The sequence below is a fragment of the Macrotis lagotis genome, chromosome 1 (assembly GCF_037893015.1).
Source record: "Macrotis lagotis isolate mMagLag1 chromosome 1, bilby.v1.9.chrom.fasta, whole genome shotgun sequence".
In the NCBI taxonomy this organism is placed as follows: domain Eukaryota; kingdom Metazoa; phylum Chordata; class Mammalia; order Peramelemorphia; family Peramelidae; genus Macrotis; species Macrotis lagotis.
Genome location: NC_133658.1, coordinates 20,217,511 through 20,239,268, shown reverse-complemented (window position 1 = coordinate 20,239,268; position 21,758 = coordinate 20,217,511). Strand labels below are relative to the sequence as shown.

Genomic DNA, 21,758 nt, shown 5'->3' with positions numbered 1-21,758 from the left:
AAATAATTTGTTTCCCTAATCCTATCTGTACAATGAGATGGAAAAGGATGTGGCAAACCACTTATTTTTGCAAATGTATCTTTGCAAATAAAACTGAAAGGGCGTCTTAGAGAGTCTGATATGACTGAAAAATGATGGGTCAGCAACAAATCTGGAGTCAGAGAGCTTGAGTTTGAAACCAGGTCGTGTCACCCACCTCCCTGGTCAGAATATTCTCATTTTTAAAATGAAGGAGTGGGATAAGATGGCTGCTGAGGCCACCTCAGCTCCAAATCTGATTTAATATAGTGTTTAGCATATATTATCTCATTAGAGACTTAAAATAATCATGATGAAGGCACTATAGCTAGATAGGGTTATTCCCATTTTACAGATAAGGAGACTAATGATTCTCATTTCCAGCCACCCAGTTTTAACCTCTCTCCTGATGCTAATATCTCCAACTATCTTTTCAATATCTCAAACTGGATGTCCCAGAAACCTTAAACTCAACATATTCAAAATTAAACTCATCATCTTTCCCCCTGAGATTTCCCCTTATCCAAACTTCCTTCTTACTTTGGAGGGTACCTTCATCTTCCTAGTCACTCAGGTTTGTAGCCTAGATGTCACCCTCAATTCCTCTTGCTCTCCCCCCTCCACATTCAAACTGTGTCCAAGGCCTGCAAAGATGACATTTTGAGCATCTTCTCTCATCTGGCACCATCACCACCCTGGTTCTGGCCCTCATCAACTCATTCCTAAACTAGTGCAATAGCCTATGGTCAATCTCCTGCCACAAATTTCTTCTCACTTCAATCCACCCTCTACTCAACTGCCAAAGTCATCTTCCTAAATCATAGGTGTTCCCTGGTCACCTCTCTCCTTAATAAGCTCCTCTACCCAGTACTTAAGTCACAAAGCTAAGATTGCCCATCTTTGTGGTATTGATGATTTATTACAGCTCCCTGGGAGTCAGTGGGATGTGCACAATATCAGCTCACCACAATCAGAACTGTTCCTGGTTTTCCTCTGAGCATGAGATTTTTTCTAAACCTTGAACTACAGAGAATTTCAACCCATTTGCCCCTTCTTTCAATCTGACAACCAATCACCTACTGGTATGGGGGATAGGTCCCAGTGAAGTCAATACAGTTTGGAACAGGGAATTCTGAGTCTTAAAACCAAACCAGCCCAGAGTATTTACCCCATACCCTGGCCCATTGCTTTCTCAGTGGGGAGCTCTTCCAAGTCTGCGCAAGGTCAGTTTTCTACTGAAACAACCATTATGCCCTTTCTTCTGCCTGGCTCCTTGCAAATAGGGCTCAGATACTGCCCTTTGCTCTCCCTCCCCCCCCCCCCAGTTATTATCTCTCTCCTGAAATTTCTTTGTATTTACTTTGCATATACTTTATATTCATTTACCTTTAATCTCATGGATTTTATGAATGAAATTGGAAAAAAGAACAGCAAACTAGAAGTTTGTCAAATTTATAAAAATATCAGTCATTTTCCCAATTAGTGAATGATCAGAGATATTGGGAGAAAAAAAATGAAAGTTAAGATACTTATGAAAATTCCCTAAATCATTATTAATGAGAATGATTAGTAAATGAGATGCCATCCCATTTATCAGATTGGGTAAAATGATAGAAGGGGAAAATAGCAAAAGTTGGAGGGGCTGTGGAAAAAGTGAGATACTAATACACTGTTGTGCAAACTTTGAACTGATCTAACCATTTTGGAGAGCAATCTGGAATGACATCCCAAGAGTTATAAAACCATGAATACCCTTTGACTCAGCAAACCACTATTAGGTTTGTTTCCCAAAGTGATCAGGAAAAAAAGAAAAAACCTATATGTTCTTAAATATTTATAGAAACTCTCTTTATGGTGGCAAAGAATTAGAAATTGAAGAATTGCCCATCAATCGGGGAATGTCTGAATAAGTTGTGATGTTTGATTGAGATGGCATACTACTGGTATGTAAGAAATAATGAGCAGGAGAAATGCAAATTAAAACAACTCTGAGGTATCACCTCACATAACATCCGCTGATATGATGGAAAAGGGAAATAATAAATGTTGGAGGGGATGTGGAAAAACAGAACTGCTCTAATATTTCTGAAGAGCAATTTGGAACTTTGCTCAAAGGGTAATAAAGCAATATCTAGCAATATCACTACTAGGTCTATATCCCAAAGAGATCATTAAAAAATGAAAATAAATCTTACATGTTCAAAACCATGTACAGCAAGTCTTTTTTGTAGTGTCAAAGAATTAGAAATTGATGGTCTGCCTATCAAGTGAGGAATGGCTGAACCAGTTGTTGCATATAAATGTGACGGAGTATTATTGTTCTGTAAGAAATCATGAGCAATCGGACTTCAGAAAAGTCTGGAAAGACTTGCATGAACTGATGCTAATTGAAGTGAGCAAAACCAGTGTACACGTTAACAGCAACACTGGATGATGATCAACTATGAAAGACTTAACTCCTCCAAGCAATTCAGTGATCAAATACTAAATCAAATTCTAAAAGACCTGCAATGGAAAATGCCATCTACATCCAGAGAAAGAACTATGGAATCTGAATATAAACCAAAATGTACTATTTTCACTTTTTAAAATTTATTTTTCCCCTTTTGTTCTGATTCACTGTGATTGATAAGGAAACGTGTATAACATAATTGTATATGTGTGTCTGACTCTCATCAGATTACTTATATCCTAGCAGAGAGGGAAAGTTGGGAGGGAGAAAACTTTCTATAAATGAATGTTGAAAATTATCTTTTCATATAATTGGAAAAATAAATTTATTTTTCAAAAAAGGAATGATGAGCAGATTGATTTTAGGAAATCATGGAAAAGACTTAGATGAAATACTGAAGAATGAAATGAGCAGATCAAGAGAATGTTGTATATAATCACAGCAATATTGTTCAAAGAATGTGAATGACAAGATTATTCTGAGTTATATCAATTACAAAGGATCTATGAAGGAAAATGCTATTTACTTCTAGATAGTATTTTTAAGAGAAAGAACTGATGAATAGAACTATGCATTGCATGGTTTCATATACACACACATATTACTATACATGCATGTGTAAGTGACTGAGGCTGAATTTGAACTCAGGTCTTTCTGACTCCACTGTGCTGCCTAGCTGCCGACAGAGTATAAACTTCTTTAGGATGGTGGGTGCCTCCCATTTGCATTGTGACCCCAGGACTGACCACAATGTGTAGTATAGTATAAAAACTAAATTTTTCAATTCTCTCCTACTGTAAGCCACATGGAGCCAGGAGGGACAGAGGGGAAGAACGTGGGATGCACAGTGTTTATAGCAACCAACACAACCTCATTTATTACAAAAGTTATTAAACAGAAACATTCTGGAAACCCACATCCTCTCCCACTCCCAGCCCCCAGTGAGATCACATTTATAGCATAGATGAGAATCACAGCTGAAAAGGATGATCCTGAGGCCAAGGTGAACCCCATGTGAAAGTGTGGGAATAGAAGGGTTCAAATGGGCATATTCCCTCCTTCCATGGATTTTCTACTCCAGGCAAAATAGACTATTCTCTGAGCCCCTCCTTAAGTCCCCTCCAAAAGCCTTCCTTCCCCAGCCATCCCAGTCAGCACCTTGGACCTCACACAGTCCTTTGTTTTATAATTGTCTAATTCTTTTTTTAATTGAAATTTTATTTTATTATTCCAATTACACACTAAGAAAGTTTTTCCATATTCATCCATTTGCAAACTTATGAGTTCCACATTTTTCTAGCACCGTCCCTTCTCTCCCTCCTCCCCATGCACAATTTGGCAAAAGCTGTATATGTTCAATCATGTTTAACATATTTTCAGATTAGTTGTGTTGTAAAAGGAGAGGTAAAACCAAAGGGAAAGAAAAAACCATGAGAAAGAAAGGAAGAACATAAAAGACGTTTCAAAAGGGTGAATATAGTCTACCTTGATTAGACTCCATGGCTTTTCCTCTGGATGTTGTCCAGTTTTCCCTACCAGGTTTCCTGGGCTTGTCCCAGCTCTCTGAACTGCTTAGAGGAGCTGCCTCCATCATAGCTGATCAGAGCTGATCACCTCACAATATTGTTGTTAATGTTCCTGTGGTTCTGCTCACTTTGCATCAGTTCATGTAATTCTTTCTGTGTTTCTATAAAGTGCGACCACTCAAGATTGTTTACATCACTATTTTATATATATATATATAATTTTTTTATATTATATATTTTATTATATGATATATAAGTTGTTTTCATTCCCCAATTGCTCCACAGCCCCTCAGTTTCCAGTCCCTTGCTACTACAAAAGAGCTACTATCAATCGAATTTTTTTCATATGATGATAAATAGCTTTAATTTCTTCATTTGAAAATTCTTTGTTCATATCCTTTGATCATCACTTGGGGAAATGAATTGCCTAATTCTTGTCTATTTCTGTTTTTTTTTTTAGTTTTTTTTCAGAGTACCTGGCTCCAAATCTTGATCCAGCTACTTCTGTTTGTTTCTACCTGTATGACTTGGGCCACTAATCAATAACCATTTATTAAGAGGCCACCACTAAGTACCGTACATTGTGTTTTTAGAATAGATGATTTCTGGCATCCCTTCTAATTCTAAATTCTTATCTAAACTTTATATCTTCCCTCCCCTTTAGGTGCCACAATGAGCAGTCAGGAGGACCTGAGTTCAAGTCTGACCTCAGATGCTTGACACTCACTAGTTGTGTGACTTTGAGCAAGTCATTTTATTCCGATAGCCCCCCTCCCCCATCCAGGGTCATCTCCAGTTGTCCTGATTCATATCAGGCCACTGGACCCAGATGGTTCTGGAAGAGAAAGCGAGGCTGGTGACTTAGCATAGCACCCCCACTCAAACCCAATTCATGTACTTGTCATGGCATCACCTCCCTGATGTCATGGCCTTCTTCAAGGATGAAGATCAAACATCATCATATACATTAGGTAATTAATAAATGCAATCATATTCAGTTATATTGCTTTACTTGAATGGACGGACTTCATCTTTCTTTGTAGCTTAGCATCACTTCCTGCTAAAAACTCTTCAGTGAAAGCAGTAGGGCCCCTTAGGGAGGGAGCAAGTACCATACAAGTTAAATCAGTACCTGGATCAGCGCCTCCCCTCAGACACTGATAGAGAAGTCTAGAACCTTGAGATCATCAATTCCTCTCAGACTGACAATCCTGCTTCCAGCTCAGTCATGGAGTGGATCAATTCCTGTGGAGAAGGGGGTCACCTTCCACTGCTGATCGGCTGCCATCCTGGGCCATGTAAGCCCTAGAGCCCCAGGATGGGCAGTATTGCTGCTAGTCCAGCCCCCGAGGTAGTCCCCCTAGGAGTTAGCACCCATGGCGATGCAGCCTGGAAATCTCCTGAAGATGCCAAAGCCACAGTTACTGAAGACCAGGTCCTTGGCCTAGCAAATGGGTCAGCATCAGAAACTGACCTCGTTTTATCAGGGGGGATGACCAGACCACCTGCCTTGCTGCTGTCCCCTCAGAACCATGAATCCTGTTGATCTGATGTGCCTCCGGGAAACCTTCCCTCTGGCCTGTCTCCTCCACTGGGTTGTGAGCTTCTTGCTCATAGGCTCTGTCTTGTTTTTCTGTCTGTATCCTTAGCACAACACAGTGTTTGTCACTTGAATAAGTCCTTAATAAATGGTTCATTCATTCATTTGCTCCCCATTGCCTCAAGGATAAAATGCAAACTACTCTATTAGCACTTCAACTCCGCCATCTGGCTCCCTCCTTGCTTTCCAGGCTGGCACACTGTGGCTTCTAGCCAGCTTGGACTCGGCCTTGCCTCACGTAACATTTCACCTCCCATCTCCATGCCTTTTCCCAGGCAATGTCTCATGCTGGCATCACACTCCTTCACCTCCTTTGCCTCTAGGATCCCCTAAGCTCTGTCAAAACTGCAGGGGTCTCTCAAAATCACTTGTTAGGCATCACATGTTTACTTGTCTGGGTCCAAATCTATAACAATGCCATTACAGTAACACTAGAAAGAGGCAGTGTTGCTTAATGGATAGCAGGGGACAGTCCTGACTGCACAGAAACTCTGAGAAAAAGGATTGTTTTATTCTTATCTTAGTATCAACAGCACCTGGCATACAGTAGGTGCTCACCAAATGCTTGCTGAACGAATGGATTAGTGATAGGTGATAGATCAGATATGGACAGATAATAGATTTTCATCGCTTAATCATTTTTCAGTTGTATCTCATTTGGAGTTTTCTAGGCAAAAATATTGAAGTAGTTGTCCATTTCCTTCTCCAGCTCATTTTACATATGGGGAAACTGAGGCAAACAGAGTTGAGTGACTTGCTCAGGATCACACAGCTAATAAGTCTTGTCTGAGGCCAGATTGGAAATCAGGAAGATGAGCCTTCCTGACTCTAGGTCCAGTGCTCTATTCACTGCATCACCTAGCTTCTGCTATGTAGATGATAGAAAAGGAGATAGCTCAGATATAGACAGACATAGATAGAGAGACTGATATAGATAGAGAGATAAACAGAAAAAGATAGCTAGATGGACAGACATAAAGAGACAGGCATAGATAGACAGACAGATAGTTAACAGATGACATGGAGAGACAGAGAGATGGATAAACAGGCAGAGAACCAGACAAAGATAGACAGACAGACAGACGTAGAGAGACGGACATTGATAGATAGATAGACAGTTATAGCTAGCTAGCTAGAGCTAGACTCAGTCCAGATATATGTGTGGGAAACTCCCAATAGGGAAACTGCCTCTATCAAAGCTTATTGACCTTTAGAAGACTATCTGGGGTGCTGAGAGTTTGTCGTTGGTGGCACTGTCAACATTTGTCAGTGGCAGAACTTGGACCCAGTCTTCTTGGTTTCAAGGCCGCTCCCCCTCTAGCCATTAAAGCCCATTGACTCTATTGTGTTACCATAATAGTCTGGTTATTAGAATCACACCCAACAGAAGTTAGGAAACACTACTGCCACACTCATTAAATAGCTTAATGAATAACATGTCCCGTTGTGCCCCACTCTCTTGTAATATTATTTGGCCTAGTAGATAGACCACTGGACCTGGCGTTAGGAAGACATGAGCTTGAGTCCTGTTGGAGAACTCTGGGAAAGTCACTCAATCTCAATCTGACTCAGTTTCCTCACTAGTAAAACAAGATCAAAATAGTACCTATCTCCCAGGATTGTTATGAGGATGAGACAATATTTGTAAATGCTTTTGCAAACTTCATAGCACGAAATAGATGCTATTAATATTAATGATATTGGTTGGAGAGGACCTGACTTGGTAACCATCAAACAAAAAGATCATGGCATGTCAGTCTTTCATAGAGGATTTAGGGTCAAAGAATCTGAGTTTACATGACTAGCTGAGGGTAAGTCACTTAATCTCCCTAAGCCTCAGTTTCCCCATTTGTAAAAGGAGGGACTGAAGTAGATGGCCTTTCTGGCTTGCATCTAAACTTCCAGACCAGGAGAGCAGAACACAGCTCCTGTCTACTTCCCTCATCAGGGATAACTTCTTAATGGAAAATCCAGAGGCGTACTCCAATAAACCAAACCCTAAGACCTCTACCTCCCCTGGGCATGATCAGAATCTGACCCCTGAGTTCTCCCCTCCCAGTCTAGTGGAGGAGGCCCCCGACACTCTCGCAGGCTCTTCCTGGGGTGAACAAAAGACACCCGAGCTGCCTGGGAGGCTTGGGTGCCCTGACCCCGAAATGTTCCTCCTGATCATTCACGCAGAGAACATGTGGGTTAGGATCTCTACACGTGTAGGAGAGGAGGGGAGGAGGGGAAAGCAGAGAGAGGGAACGATGAAGAGAAAGGAAGGAGGGGGAGAGAGGGCTGCATACTTTCCACATGATGCAATGCCAGGAAGCAGTGGGAAAGCCCAGGGACTCTGCCCTCTCTGACACGCTCTCCCTGGGCTACGGAAACTCGTGGGGGGGTGGGGGAAGCAGATCTTAAAATCTGTGCTCTCAGGCACCAACATTCCTGATGCTTATGAGTACCTGAACTCATCTTTTCCAACTCAAAGCTGGTTAATGGAGCCACTTCCAGCTTATACCTGGCATCCATCTGTCTGTCTGTCCATCCATTCATTCATCTCTCTCTCTCTCTAATCTATCTCCTATCTATCTATCATGTATCTACAATCTATCTCCTCTCATTTATCTACCATCTATCTACTTGGCTACATATCTATCCATCTACCTATTATCTACTATATTCAATTTCCTTTCTCTCTAATCTATCTTTCTCTCTATCTACCCATCTCCTTGCTTCCTTTCTTTTTTCCTTCCTTCCTTCCCTTCCTTTCCTTTCCTTTCTCCCTCCCTCCCTCTCTCTGTCTGTCTATAAAGAGGTCAAGATCTGTGATACAGAAACCAAGGGGGTTGAAGCATTAGCTCCCCAGAATCCTGTGGTTTTTAGCTCCCTAGCGTACCATGGCTATTACCTCCTCTAGGTTCCATTCCATTTAACAAGCAGTGAGAACTTACTGTGGGACACGTTATCATCTAGGTACTGGGAATACAAAAAAAACCCCAAAGCAATCCCTGTTTTCAAGTAGCTCCATTATAATGGGCTTCAAACACCCTGTTCATTGAAAATAAGATATGAAATGCTTCCCAGGCCAATATAAGACAATGGAGGAACAACTGCACTGAGGAGGGAAGGGATTCCTCACCTCCAGTCCATGAACACTATTTGGATGGGGTTGGTTTTTCCTTTGTCATATGATGCATTTTATTTTTTGCCTCTAGGAATGTGATTCTGAGAAAGATCCTCAGGCCTCATCAGCCTTACCAGTCTCACCAGCCTCACCAAGGAGTCTGTTACTAGCAAAAAAGTAAAGACCTCCTGGCCCAGGGCAATCCACCAAGATCTCCTGGGAGAGAGGAGCACCCAAGCTGAGCGCTGAGGGAAGCTGAGGATTCTGAAGGGGAGCACTTTCTAAGCACTGGGGGCAGCAAAGGCAGTGGTGTGGGCATGCGGTGGCACAGATGGAGAGCAGTAAGGAAGCCAGTCTGGAGGAATATGATGGAGGCCAGGGGCTGGGGAGGCAGTCATGTGTAATCTGCTTGAAAAAAATAGTTGGGAGTCAGACTGTGTGAGTTTAGGGGAGGGACTGACCAAAGGTTTCTCTTCTTTTCATGACCCCCAAAAGTACTTCCCTGTAAGACAACTCAATACCTGTGACCCACCTCTCCATAATTTTATATTCAGTTCAGTTTAATTCACAGAATTCCAGAGCTAAAAGAGACCATGGCCTCTACATGAAGGAACATTCCTTGGATGGCATGCCCAACAAGTGGGAAGAAGGCTCTCCACTTCCCTTCCAGAGTGCCCACCGAGCCCAGCCAGGCAAGGAGTCTCAGGACTTACAATGTGTAATTTATCTCCATGCTCTGGAGGGACCCAAACATTTCAGGAGTTGGGGGCTGAGGGACCAGACTCACACAAGACACAAAGGGATCCAAAAAACTCAGCTGGCCCAGACTGAAAGTTCTGTCATCCTGTGCTGTGGCCTCAAGGACCTAAATCAATCCTAAGTGACTTTTCATTTGAACATGCAAAGATTCTTTGGAAGAGCATCAAGAATCCCTTGGGGAAGGAAAGACTAGAAAACAATGGGGGCTGTAGTACATTCAATACACCAGGAAGGCCTTGTGACCCCCACTTCATCCCCAACAATGCCTAGGCTTCAACAAGAAAGCATCCTCAGTTTAATACTCTGGCTCCTCCAATTCTTGAGCTTGGGATCCTTAAGGGAACCTGGTGTTGGAGGATCTGGGGAGAAGAGAAATTTGGAAGACAGAATAAGGAGAAGAAAAGGAGAGGAGAGATTGGTGTAATTTTAAACTGAGTTGAGAGGTAGATTAGAGGGTAGATCTAGAAGCAGCAAAACCCAAGTCCTCTGGATGTTGGAGGTTTGTACTAAGGGAAAGTGGACTTGACATTGAGACCCTCCCAAGGGTGATCCTTGCATTTAATTCTCCTTCTCAAAATCTATATTCTAGCCATACTGGCCCACTTGCTGTCTGCCCATTAGTAAGATATCTCCTGCCTCTTGGTCTTTGCATAAGTTGCGCCTCATCCTTGGAAAGTCCACCCTCCTCATCTCTCTGCCTCTTAGGATCTCTGGACTATTCTCTGTCCCCCTTAAGGAGTTCAATCCGAATCTCTCTAAGTCTACTTGTCAAATAATTGTTTACATTTAAAGGTTCCCATATTTCATCTTCCAAGTCCCAGTAGAACATAAGCTCCTTGAGGGCAGGAATTATTTTCATGTTATCCTTCTGTGATGGTCTTAGTTAAATTGGATTAAGTGAGAAATCTTTCCCAGCCTTCTAATTTTCCTGAGAACTAGCTCTGTCTCCTGACAGTCTCTAGAAGACCATTGGAATCCAATTGTTTCTCCTGGAGAAATCCCAGAAGGTCATCTCCTCATTTCATGGACAAGGAAACTGAGGTCCCCACAGGGGAAAGGGGGCTTCTAGATCACACCCTGAACTGGTGGCTGAACGGAGGCAGGGCTGTGGAACTTTCAACTCCCTCTCCAGGGTTAACCAACAAGAAAGCATCCTCAATTTATACTCTGGCTCCTCAAATTCTTGAACTTGGGATCCTGGAGGGAACCTGATGTTGTTGGAGGATCTGGGGAGAAGAGAAATTTGGAAGACAGAATAAGGAGAAGAAAAGGAGGGGGAGAGATTGGGGTGATTTTAACCTGAGTCGAGAGGCAGAATGTCCAATATTCTGTCCTAGTCAGACCATACCCATAGTTCATCTCTGATCTATATTGACAAATTGGAATAAGATTTCCTTTCTAAAGGATTTATTGATATCAACTGATAGTCCTGGGGGAAAGACTACTGGAGGGGACTAGGGAAGGACAGTGTTAGAAAAGACTGCCCCCAACCCCTCAGAGATGCCCCTAGAGCCTTGATGAGGCAGAGCAGCAGTCCTCTGAGGGCCGGTCCACTGGCATGAGGGAGAATTGAGAGAAGTGAACAGGCACATTGATACACCACACAAAGAGAGGGCGAGAGAGCCAGTCACGTTTAACTGGAGAAGTCAAGGCCTGAGAGGGTAGGATGGACACCCTTCAGTATTTGGAGAGTTAGAGGACAGATTAGCCATTGGGCTCCAGAGGGCAGAACCAAGAAGCTAATCTCGTCCCAAGGTCAGGAGGACTAGCTAGCCATCTGAGCTATTCCTAAGTGACTGGGCTGCCTGGGGAAGGGATGAGTTCCCCATCACTGGAGGGATTCAAGCAAAGGCCAGACAAACATTTGCCAGGGATATCACAGCAAGGATCTCTATCCAGTCATTTTTTAATTTCTCCCCATCCCAGGTGTTATTCCAGGCAAGTCTGGAGCCTGAGCCAAGACTTGTTCCTAATTTACCTGAAGGATTTCATTATTCAACTGCCTTACATGTGAAAAAAAGTGATATAACTTATGAAATCCTGCCATGAGTCTCAGAAGCTCGACTGTAGAAAATTATACTAATTAATCAATGATTAGCCATCATTCGTATTTAGAGGTTTACAAAGTTTGCTAAAGGCTATCCTAGGTCAAGGCGTGAATTGACTTTTTTTTGGCCTGACCCCAAAGGTTAGAAGGAGAAAGGAGGGAGGCTGGGAGCAGGGCGGGGGGGGGGGGCAGGATAATTCAGAGAGGCAATACCCTAACAATGACTATCAATGCCAAGGTGGGAGAAGCTGCCTTCCTAGGAAGCAGCAGCCCTCCCCCCACCATCTCGGAAGGTCTCCAAGCAAAAGCTAATGAATGAATGGTACCCATTGACCAACCCCCAGCATGGACTCTGGACATTTGGCACAAGTTGAGGTCTGGAGACTGTTGGGGTGGCATTCCTCAGGTAGGAGCAGGAGGCCTTGGGGATGAGGGGGGAGACTGGGGAGGGATCCTCCAGAGCAGACATCTTATACCCCCCCATACAAATGGATACGTTGATGTCCAAAGGGCTGGTCCATCTAGCATGGGGCCAAAGAATCCTGTCTGACCCAAGAGGTGGGGGCTTTCAGGGCACGGTGAGAGAGGTTTTCTGCCTCCAAAAGGAGGCCTTTGTCGGCCTTAATTGGCTATGACCAATTGAGGTTCCTTCTCAGCTGCCTGAGGCTCCCTGTGGAATCTTGCTTTGACAGAACTATTTCCTGGTGAGGGTCGACAGGCCATCTGGGATTGTGACTTCTCTCACTTGGCTGTCTGGGATTCCGGGGCCAGTTATTTTAGAATAACTAACAGGACCAAAATAACGCTTTCAAACTCTGAGATAAGAAGTCACCAGTGGTAGGAGGTCACAGAACTGGGAGGGACCTTGGAGGCCATCAGCTCCATCTCCTAGGAAGGAACTTAGGAAATTTGTCTTGGGACACACAGTTGCCAAGTTTCCGAGGCAGGATTCAAACTCGGGTCTTCTTAACTACCATTATACTATCAAGTCTCTAGGGGATGCTATGGGTAGAATACTGGAACTGGAGTCAGGAAGAGTTGAGTTCAAGTCCTACATAGCATAGATAGTTATTGGCTGTGTGACTCTGGCCAAATCACTTAATTTTAGTCTCCCTCAGTTTCCTCAACTGTAAAATGGGAATTATAACCTACCCCCCAGGGTTAAATAAGATAATATTTGTAAAATACTTTACAGACCTTAGAGACCCAGTTACTGTTATACAAAGCCAAAGGGAGACTCTGAGCTGAACCTGGAAAGATCTGGACCTCCCCTCAGACTCCCCTCTCTGCTTAGGGGGAGGGAGGGCATCTAGAAGTTTGCTGAATCAGGCCCTTCCAGAGCAGTCTACCCCTAGCCAAAGCCCTGACACAGCATTAAGTATGTCAGCCCGCCCTGTAGAACCCAGGAGGACAAAAGAGGGTCTCAGATTCTCTTTGGTGGATTAGAAGGAGCCAGATATCACAGTCTACCTTATTTTAACAGCTATAGGTCCTTTACCAGGGACAAGCAATAAATAAACACATATAAATGGTTAGAGTATTGAAAAGCCATTGACTGAAGAATGTGAGAGCTAGGAGAGTACTTGGAATATGGTATGTAAGTAAGTGGGGGGGGCTTTGAACAAAGGATGTCAAAACTGAAGGGGGGTTAGAACACAGGATATCAGAACCCTGGGAGTAGGGGTCTAGAACAAAGTACACTGCAATTGAGAAATCATTTTATCCAAAGCTACTCCCATTTTTTAGCAAGTGACTTGTCCAAGGTCACACAGCTAGGTAATTAAGTGTCTGAGGCTGGATTTGAACTCAGATCCTCCTGACTCCAGGGCTGGTGATCTATCCACTGTGCCACCTAGCTGCCCACATATTCCCATTTTACAGAGGGTAAAACTGAGTTTCACGGAGGAAGTGTCCTTAATAAGGGTCTCCCTATTCTTCAGAGGGAAACCCAAGACTTTACCCCTTCAGACTCTTCAACGTGTTGGGTGTCCAACCCAAGGGCTTCCCCACGAGTCTCATAAAACTCTGAGCTGCTAGAGATCATTAAAGCAACAAGTAAGGAATATTCAGATATCATCCTACAGACCCACATGATGGCCACATTTCAGAGGGAGGGAGAGAGGGAAAGAGGGAGAGAGGAAGGAAGGGAAGAAAGAAGGAAGGAAGTAAAGGGAGGAAGGGAGGGAGGGAGGATGGAGGAAGGGAGGAAAGAAGGAAGAAGGAAGGAAAGAAGGGAGGGAGGAAGGAAGGAAGGAAGGAAAGAAGGGAGGGAGGAGAAAGGCAGGGAGGAAGGGAGGGAGGGAAGAGGGAGGCAGGGAAGGAAAAAGGAAGCAAGGGAGGGAAGAAGGGAGGGAGGGAGGGAGGGAGGGAGGATGGAGGAAGGGAGGAAAGAAGGAAGCAAGGAAGGAAGGAAGGAAGGAAAGAAGGAAGGAAGGAAGGAAGGAAAGAAGGGAGGGAGGAGAAAGGCAGGGAGGGAAAAAGGAAGCAAGGGAGGGAAGAAGGAAGGAAGGGAGGGAGGGAGGGAGGGGAAAAAGGGAGGAAGGAAATAAGCCTTTATTAAGTGCCTACTAAGGAACCAGGCACTATGGAAGGTACTTTATCCCATTTGAGACTCACACCTCTGAGAGAGGGTTGCCTTTATTATCACCATTTCTTACAGCTGTGGAAACTGAGTCAGAGGTCACATAGCCAGTAAAAATGTGAGATCAGCTTTGACATGTCCTATGTAAAAGAACTTTGCAGAACTCAAAGCACTGCTATTATTACATGTATTTTTGGGGTCCAAGTCAGTGATTTTATTAGTGTGTAAACTCTCTCTATGGGGCCTGAGTAAGGACTGCTGGAAAGATTAATGCCTGGGGCAGTAAGTTAAATTACTTAAAGATTTAGTCAGGGAAGGGGAGGGGGAGGAACCACACCTAACCTAGGAGCCACCTGAGGATGAATGACCAGCCCAAGGTCATACTGTTGGCAGCCTGAGTTTGAGGTCCTTATGTCTCCTGGCTTCCTCTCTGCCCTGCCAGCCTCAGCAATCTTGACTATGATAAGCAGTTAGGCTAATGTCACTGCACTCTCTCACTAGGTCATTTGGGGGATTGAATGACCTGATGGACGAGAACATAATCCCGAAGCAGAAGGACAGTTTCATCAATTTGAGTTTGCTCCCCATCCTGGGGCCAGAAATGGTGTCCAGGCCTCTTGACCCCAGGCTGGAATCTACCCCAGAATCCTGTGCAGCTAGCCATCTCAGGCTCAGAACTGGGCCTCCTGGCCACAGCTATTGGGTCATTTCCTTGGCCAGAGACAAAGCTGACAGCTGGATGGAATCAGAGCCAAACTGAGGCCAGCTGGCTCATGACAACAAGATTGGTGGAGCCCTGAACTGGGCGGAAGTCAAGGGACCTCTGTTCTAGGCTTGGAATAGCTTTTGAGTGGTACAGTGGAGAGAACACTGGGCCTAGAGTCAGGAAGACCCAGGACACTGACCTCAGACACTTCCTAGCTGTGTGACTTTGAGCAAGTCACTTAACCCTATTTGCTTCATTTTCTTCATCTACAAAATGAGCAAGAAATGGCCGGTCACTCCAGTATCTTTGCCAAGAAAACCCCAAATGGGGACAGTTAGGTGATGCAGTGTATCGAGTATAGGTCCTAGAATTAAAAGGACCTGGGTTCAAATGTCGCCTCAGACACTTGCTATGATCTTGAGCACTTAACCCCAAACACCTCACAAAACCCCCCCAACACAAGAAAACCTAAAATGGGATCATGAAGAACAAGACAAGAGTGAGCAACTACAACCACATCATAGCTTTTTGACTAAGTCCCTTTAATTCAACAAATATTTCTTAATCAACAAACAGTATAGCAGAGGAGAGGGATGGCTTAAAGAGCCAGGAAGGCCTGGGTTCAAGTCCTAGTTTTGTGATTTTGAGCTAATCACTCAAACTCTAAGACCTAGTTTTAATTCATTTGTACAATGGGGATAATGACGTTTTGTATTCTAACAATCTCTAAGCATTTAGTAATCGCTCACTATAGGCAGGCACTGTTGAGTACTCGAGATATAAGATAAAAATCAATCTGCAAGCACATATTAAGTGCCAGCTGTATACAGACCCTATTTAGGTGCTGGGGAAATAAAAGCAAGATTGAAACAGTCTTTGTCTTCAAAGACTCTCATACTATCTCCTTGAAAGCCAGTGCCATGTAGCCAGGGACTTGAACCCAAGCATTTTAGTCTCTGTCCCTGGAGACTAAAGTACTGGATTGAAGTTTTGCTATAGACACCCTGAGGTCACTGTCTAAGCCAGGTCTGGACCAACTTTTTGAATGGGCAAGGAGTTTCTTCATATGTAAAAGAAGGATTTGTCTTAGTTGACTAATAAGGTTTCATCCAGCTCTACTAACTTAAGATAGTCCCAGATAAGCTCATCCTGTCCCTAAACCCCAAACCCAGATCTCAAATCTCCAGGGCTAGCAACACTCCTCCTAGAGCCTTCTCAGGGCAAAGTAACACCCAGCCATATCCTCTCCGACCTTGGAAAGTTCATTTTCTTTGCAAATTTTCCTCTGTCCTGCCACACTGGTCCAAGAGGACCAAGCTCTGACAAAGAAGCTGACGGATAGATCATGGCCAGGAGCCCTGTTGGCAGAGACTGATGGCTGCCGGTGCTGGACGGAACCTACCGGTGGTTCACCCAGTCTGCCAGGGGAAAGAATTTCCCACTTACTTGGGAGACTGTATATTGAGTTCAAGGCTGGGAGATCTAGTTCTTCCATATATCAAGTGGGAGAGGCACTGACTCCTTGTACCTCAGTTTCCCATGGGGTTGAAATCTTCAGTTCTACATAGATGAGAACATGCTTTTATTTCAACTTTTCATCTCCCTGAGAACCCATCAAAGGGTTCTGTTCCTAAACAGTAGGGGGCTTAATAAAGGTTAGACGGAAAAATGAGTGAGTTGAACAGAGCTCTACAGGCAAGTCATTTAACCTGTTTGGACCTCAGTTTCTCTATCTGCCAAATAAGGGGGTTAGATTGGATATTCTCCAAAGTCCCTTCTGTCTTTCAATCCTATAAATGCACCATTACTAGAGACATAGTCATGCCAAAAATGTGCCAGTGACTTTGGAGGGGCCATGGCACAATTTTCTAGGCTTCTGATGTGGAGACCACTTCAGAAGGGTCAAAGGTCCCCAAGTTTCCTGTGTCCCCCAGCTCCCACTGTTCTTTATAAGACAATGGATTATAGATTTAGAACTGGAAGAGACCTCAGAGATTACCCTAATTTAATCCTCTCGTTTTACAGATGAGAGTGGGGCCCAGAGAGGCTCAAAGTCATGGAGAGCAAATGATAGTCTCTCTGATAGCTCTCTTTTATAGTCTCTGCACATCACATTCATTTGTTCAGTAAGTCTTATTAAGCTCCTACTGTATGCAGACAGACCTCTTCAATGAGTTTGGGGGAGATACCATTTAAATAGTCTCAAGTGGGAGCTGAACCCATGGCCCTGTCTTCTTGTCTTCAGCTCCCATGCCATTTCCCAGTTGTCAATGATGCCTCATGATGCCCTCAGACCTAAGACTGCCCATCTCCTAGGAGCTCCCAGGTCCTGAATCTCCTTAATTCAGTCATCTTATCAGCTTCAGAGGCTCTGCCTGGAGGCCAGCCATTCTTTTCCCCCAATTTAAAAAAAAAAAGGAAGGTTGAAGGTCCCAGTGAAATAGCCCCAGAATGTCTGAGTAGGAAGGGAGCTCAAATCTCCCTTGGTACTTGAAATCTGAATGGCCCCCACCCCATATCTCTTGAGAGGCTCCTGAACCTCCCCACTGTCTTGAGTCTGGCTGCACCGTAATGGGAGACACAGGGGTGACCTCCCCCCATCATGTTCTACTGGGGGTGGAGGGGAGAAGGGGAAGGCCAGCAGGGAGCAAAGCCAACACAAGGACACAAGAAAAACATCAGAATGAATGAGACTATACAACAGAAGAAGGGGCAGCTTCAGCTGGAGAATCAGCAGAGGATTTGACCCTCTCTGGAGCTTTCCAGATAGATTATCGAACAGCCCTTCTGTTCTGGTTGAGGAACTGCCTCAACTACAGTCTTTCAGCGGAGACTCTCACCTGGGTCCCGATGGCATTTGTTCTTCCCACCCCCCACTTCCTTCAGTCTTCTTTTCCCTCTCCTGGAATGAGCTGCCTCAGAGATTGGAGAGAGAGAGAGAGAGAGAGAGAGCTTGCCCAAGTCGGTTGTCTAGGGCGTGCACATCTGTGTTCACATGTGACCCTGCTGTGAGGGAGGAAGGGGGGGTAATACCAGCCCTCCCCCCCCCCAGCAGTCCTGCTCACCCAAGGCAGATTGGGTTAGAATCTCTAGGGGGGACAGTGCTGGAGCCTCAAAGCCCAAAATGAAAAGTCCCTGCCCCCCCCCAAGAGCTGCTGATGATGGGGGGGAGTGGGGGGGGGTCGATCTGTCCAGCCAAGGAGATAAATTCATGTAGCATAAGTCCAGGTAATGGAGAGGAGGGGGCACTTCACCGAGTCTTGAGGGGAGCAAGGGATGCTAAGTGGCATAAGTGAGGGGGGATTTCGGAAGCCAGGACAGCCTGGGAGAAGGTTAGCCCTTCCTTCACTGAGCCTCAGTTTCCTCATCTGTCGATTGAAGGGATCGGGACAGATGCCTTCTGACGTCGCCTCGAGGCGTCTCTTGGGTCCTCGGTTTCCCCGTCTGCACAAAGGGGCGTTCCGGGATTCTAGCGATAGCGCCCGCTGCCCCCTCCCCAGCTCCCCGGCTTCTCCTGAGTCTCCCCCCGGGCGGAGCCGCGGGGGACGAGGGCACGGACACTTACCCGAGGGGCACCCAGGAGCGCCCTGGACAGGGGCTGCGCCTAGCTGCGGGAGCCCCTGGCCCCGGGGAGCGGCCGCCGCCTGGGTGGGTGCCTCCGCCTGGGTGGGTGCCGCCGCCGCCGCTGCCCTGGCTAGCCGGCCTCCCGAGCCCTCCGGCTCCTTTTCACTGGCGCCGCCCAGAAAACCCCTCCCCGGCCCACCCCCTTCCCAGCCCAGCCCGCCGCCCGGCTGCCCAGTCCCGGCCCCCTTTTGTTCTAACTTCGCCGGGTGGCCCCTCCCCGAGCCCCAGCACGGGCCCCGCAGGGGCGGGGAAAGGAGACAGGGTCGGGGCCGCCCCCTGCCCCTTCCCAGCCCTTTCACCCCGGGGGGCGCGAAGCATCCCCACCAAGAAGTCTGCTGTTAAAGACCACAACTCCCCCTTTTCTCCAACCCGGGAGGAGGCGCCATCTCCCGTCTCCGAGCCTTTGCCCGGCTGTCCCTCCCCACCCCGCCATCATCTCCGAGCCCTGGACCCCTCGCCCTGGAGGAGTCACTTCTCTCTGCGTCCTGCCCACGGGGCAAGGACTGGCAAGGAGAAGGAGAGGAGCGATGGCTCCTCCTTGCTCCGTGATGCCCATCTCAGGGCGAGGCCACCTGGAGCTCAGGGCTGGACGTGACCCAAGGGCGCAGGTGGAGCCTGGGTCCTCCCCAGCCCCGTCTGCCTCCGCCTCGGAGCGGGATGGCCTGGGTGCTCCGAGGCCAGCTGTGTGACTGCTGCCGCAGTGCCGCCCCTCTCTGATTCTCCGCATCAGCTGCTGCAGAGCACAAGGGAGCGGCGGGTGATTTGAAGGAAGGCCGGGCAGCGCAGCCTCCACAGTGCCGGCGCCATCGCCTTTCTTAGCTGGTCTCGGCTCTGATCTCTGACCTGGCGGCAGGGCCAGACTCTTGGGAAGGTCCTGGAGCGTCCCTTTCCCCCTCTGCAGCCACGTCTCTGACGGGTCAAGAACGGCTCAAGGAGGTGGTTTTATCCCCAGAGATGACAGGAAAGAAGAGACCCGACCCTGGGCCCTGCTGCTGCATCCTGAGGACCGCAGGACCTTGCCATCCGCCCTGCTGCTGACGCTGCACGCTCTCCTTGGTTTGAATGTGAGCTCCCTGGGAGCAGGACCCTTGGCTTTTCTGGGTGTATTTCCAGGATTCACCCAGCTCATTCCTCTGGACTTTCCCATCATCTCCAGGATCCTCTTCCTCATGGAAGATCACTTCAGCCCTGGCTCTCACGCCTCAGCTCTGGGATGCTTCCTCTGATTAGAAGGTGCAGAGTTCCCCTTAGAATCTCCACTGAAGGAAGGCAGCCAGGCCACCCATCTCTTCACTCCCCCCAGGACATCTCCATCTTATCGCTACCCCTGGTACTCTCCTCTCCTTCCCCTCTTCATCTTCCTTTCCCGGGTTGTCTTGTCATTGGGAGCTTCTGGAGGGAGAGCACTGTATTTTGCCTCTTTGTAGCCTCGGAGTTTTGGCACCTGGTGCTTAATAGATATATGGGAACTGACTGAATAATGTTGGCTCCTCCACGTCTCTAGGCACACATGCATTCCTAGTTGCCCTCCGGCTTAGCAAGAAGCCTCCATTGGGATGTTCCAAGGGCTGGGGACTGGCATTGTGCTGGTAGACAATATCAGCCTCATCAAACTTGCAAAGGCCACAACGTTGGGAGTTGGTCATTGAGTAGTACACCCAGAATTCAAAGTCATCAGATGACTGGGTCACATCCAGGAAGACGCAATTTGATGGGAATTCAGGGAAAGTCTGACAAGACCCGAGTAAATGTAAGACACTTGGATTCCAAAACAAAATCAAAATTTACAAGTACAAGATGGACAAAGTCTGCCTGAAGCATGGCTTTTCTAAAATAACCCTTCCCACCCAAAAAAAGGATTTTTGTGGCCTACCTGGGAGCCAATGGCAACTGAGTGAATAAAGATGGTCTTAGATTGTGTTGAGGGAGGAGGAATGGATGTTCATTCTCTCCTCTGCCCTGGTCTCCCAGTAGTCTCCCAGCAGACTATTGTGGTCTGTTTGCACATCACCTGTTAGGAAAGGCATTGACAAGATGGAGAGTGTCCCAAAGAGAATTACCATGCTGATGAGGGGCTCTGAGTCCCTTTGAGCAACAGGAGAATAGGGTGAAGGACATGGGAATGTTTGGGCCAGTAAGAATTAGAAGAATTACAGCCACTGTCTTTGGAAGTCTGTCCCTTGGAAGAAGGAATAGGCTCATTCTGCTTAGTCTCAGAAGCTACCTCCAGAAGCAATGGGCACAAGCCGCTAAGAGGCAGATTTGGGCCAGATGGCAGGAAAGACTGCTTAATGATCTGAGTTGTCCAGAAGAATGGAAGAGATTGTCTTAGAAAAATAACAAGTGGGGCAGCTAGGTGGCGCAGTGGAGAGAGCACCGGCCCTAAAGTCAGGAGGACCTGAGTTCAAATCCAGCCTCAGACACTTCATAATGACCTAGCTGTGTGGCCTTGGGCAAGTCACTTAACCCCATCTGCCTTGCAAAAACTAAAAAAAAAGTAATAAGCAATTAGGTGGCTTGGAGTTCAAATCCTGCCTCATGTACATACCAGCCAGTAATCTTGGACAAGTCATTTAATTTCTATGTGCCTCCGTTTCTTCATCTATAAAACAGGAATAATGGCACCTATATCCCTATGTGAAGCTCAAATGTGAGAATATATGTAAAATGTTGTGCAAATCTTAAAGTTCTAAAGAAATACAAGCCATTATTATTAGTGGCATTTTTCCTCCATGGAGGAGTTGGCGAAAAGCCTGGACCACCACTCAGCAAGAATCTTGCTGGGGACTACTTCTTCCATGATGGGATGAGATGGTCTCTGAATTTCCTTTCAGTAACAAGATTCTGTAATTCTGATCATGGTGTCCACCAGCTCAAAAGTTTGGAGGGGCTCCCCACTGTCTCCCACTTACAATTTAAATTCTTCTGCCTAGCCTTCAAGACCCATCATGATCGGAAACCACCCAACTTTTTTCATTGAACTACAGATTTCCAACTTTAGTTCCAGTCCACCCACCCCCCAAGTCAATCAATAGGCGAGAAACATTTACTGAGCATTATTAACTCATTCCAGGCATGGTGCAGTCTTACCTACAGCTTCAAGCTTCCACACCTCTGTTTCAATGCCTGGAATATCTCCTGAAAATTTCCCACAGTTAACTCCAATTTAAATGCCACTGCCTCCATGAAGCCGTCCTCGAACCACCCCAGAGGACAGACACCCTGATTACCCCCCATTTTCCCGATGTGCACCCAAGAGATGAAGTGGCTGGACAGGACCCACACACAGTTGCTGTCTCTCCTGACTTCTGAGTCCAGAGCTCTCTCCACCAC

The 21,758-nt window shown here is 46.1% G+C and overlaps 1 protein-coding gene across 1 annotated transcript in view; it reads right to left on the bottom strand.

Moving 5' to 3' along the window:
- Nucleotides 1-18,443, bottom strand: part of LOXL2 (lysyl oxidase like 2) — a 141,731-nt gene extending 123,288 nt beyond the window's left edge. Inside the window, exon 1 of the mRNA XM_074195360.1 lies at nt 18,367-18,443. The gene's annotated coding sequence lies outside the window, so the exon portion shown is untranslated. The remainder of the gene's footprint in view (nt 1-18,366) is intronic.
- Between the last annotated feature and the right edge of the window lie 3,315 nt (nt 18,444-21,758).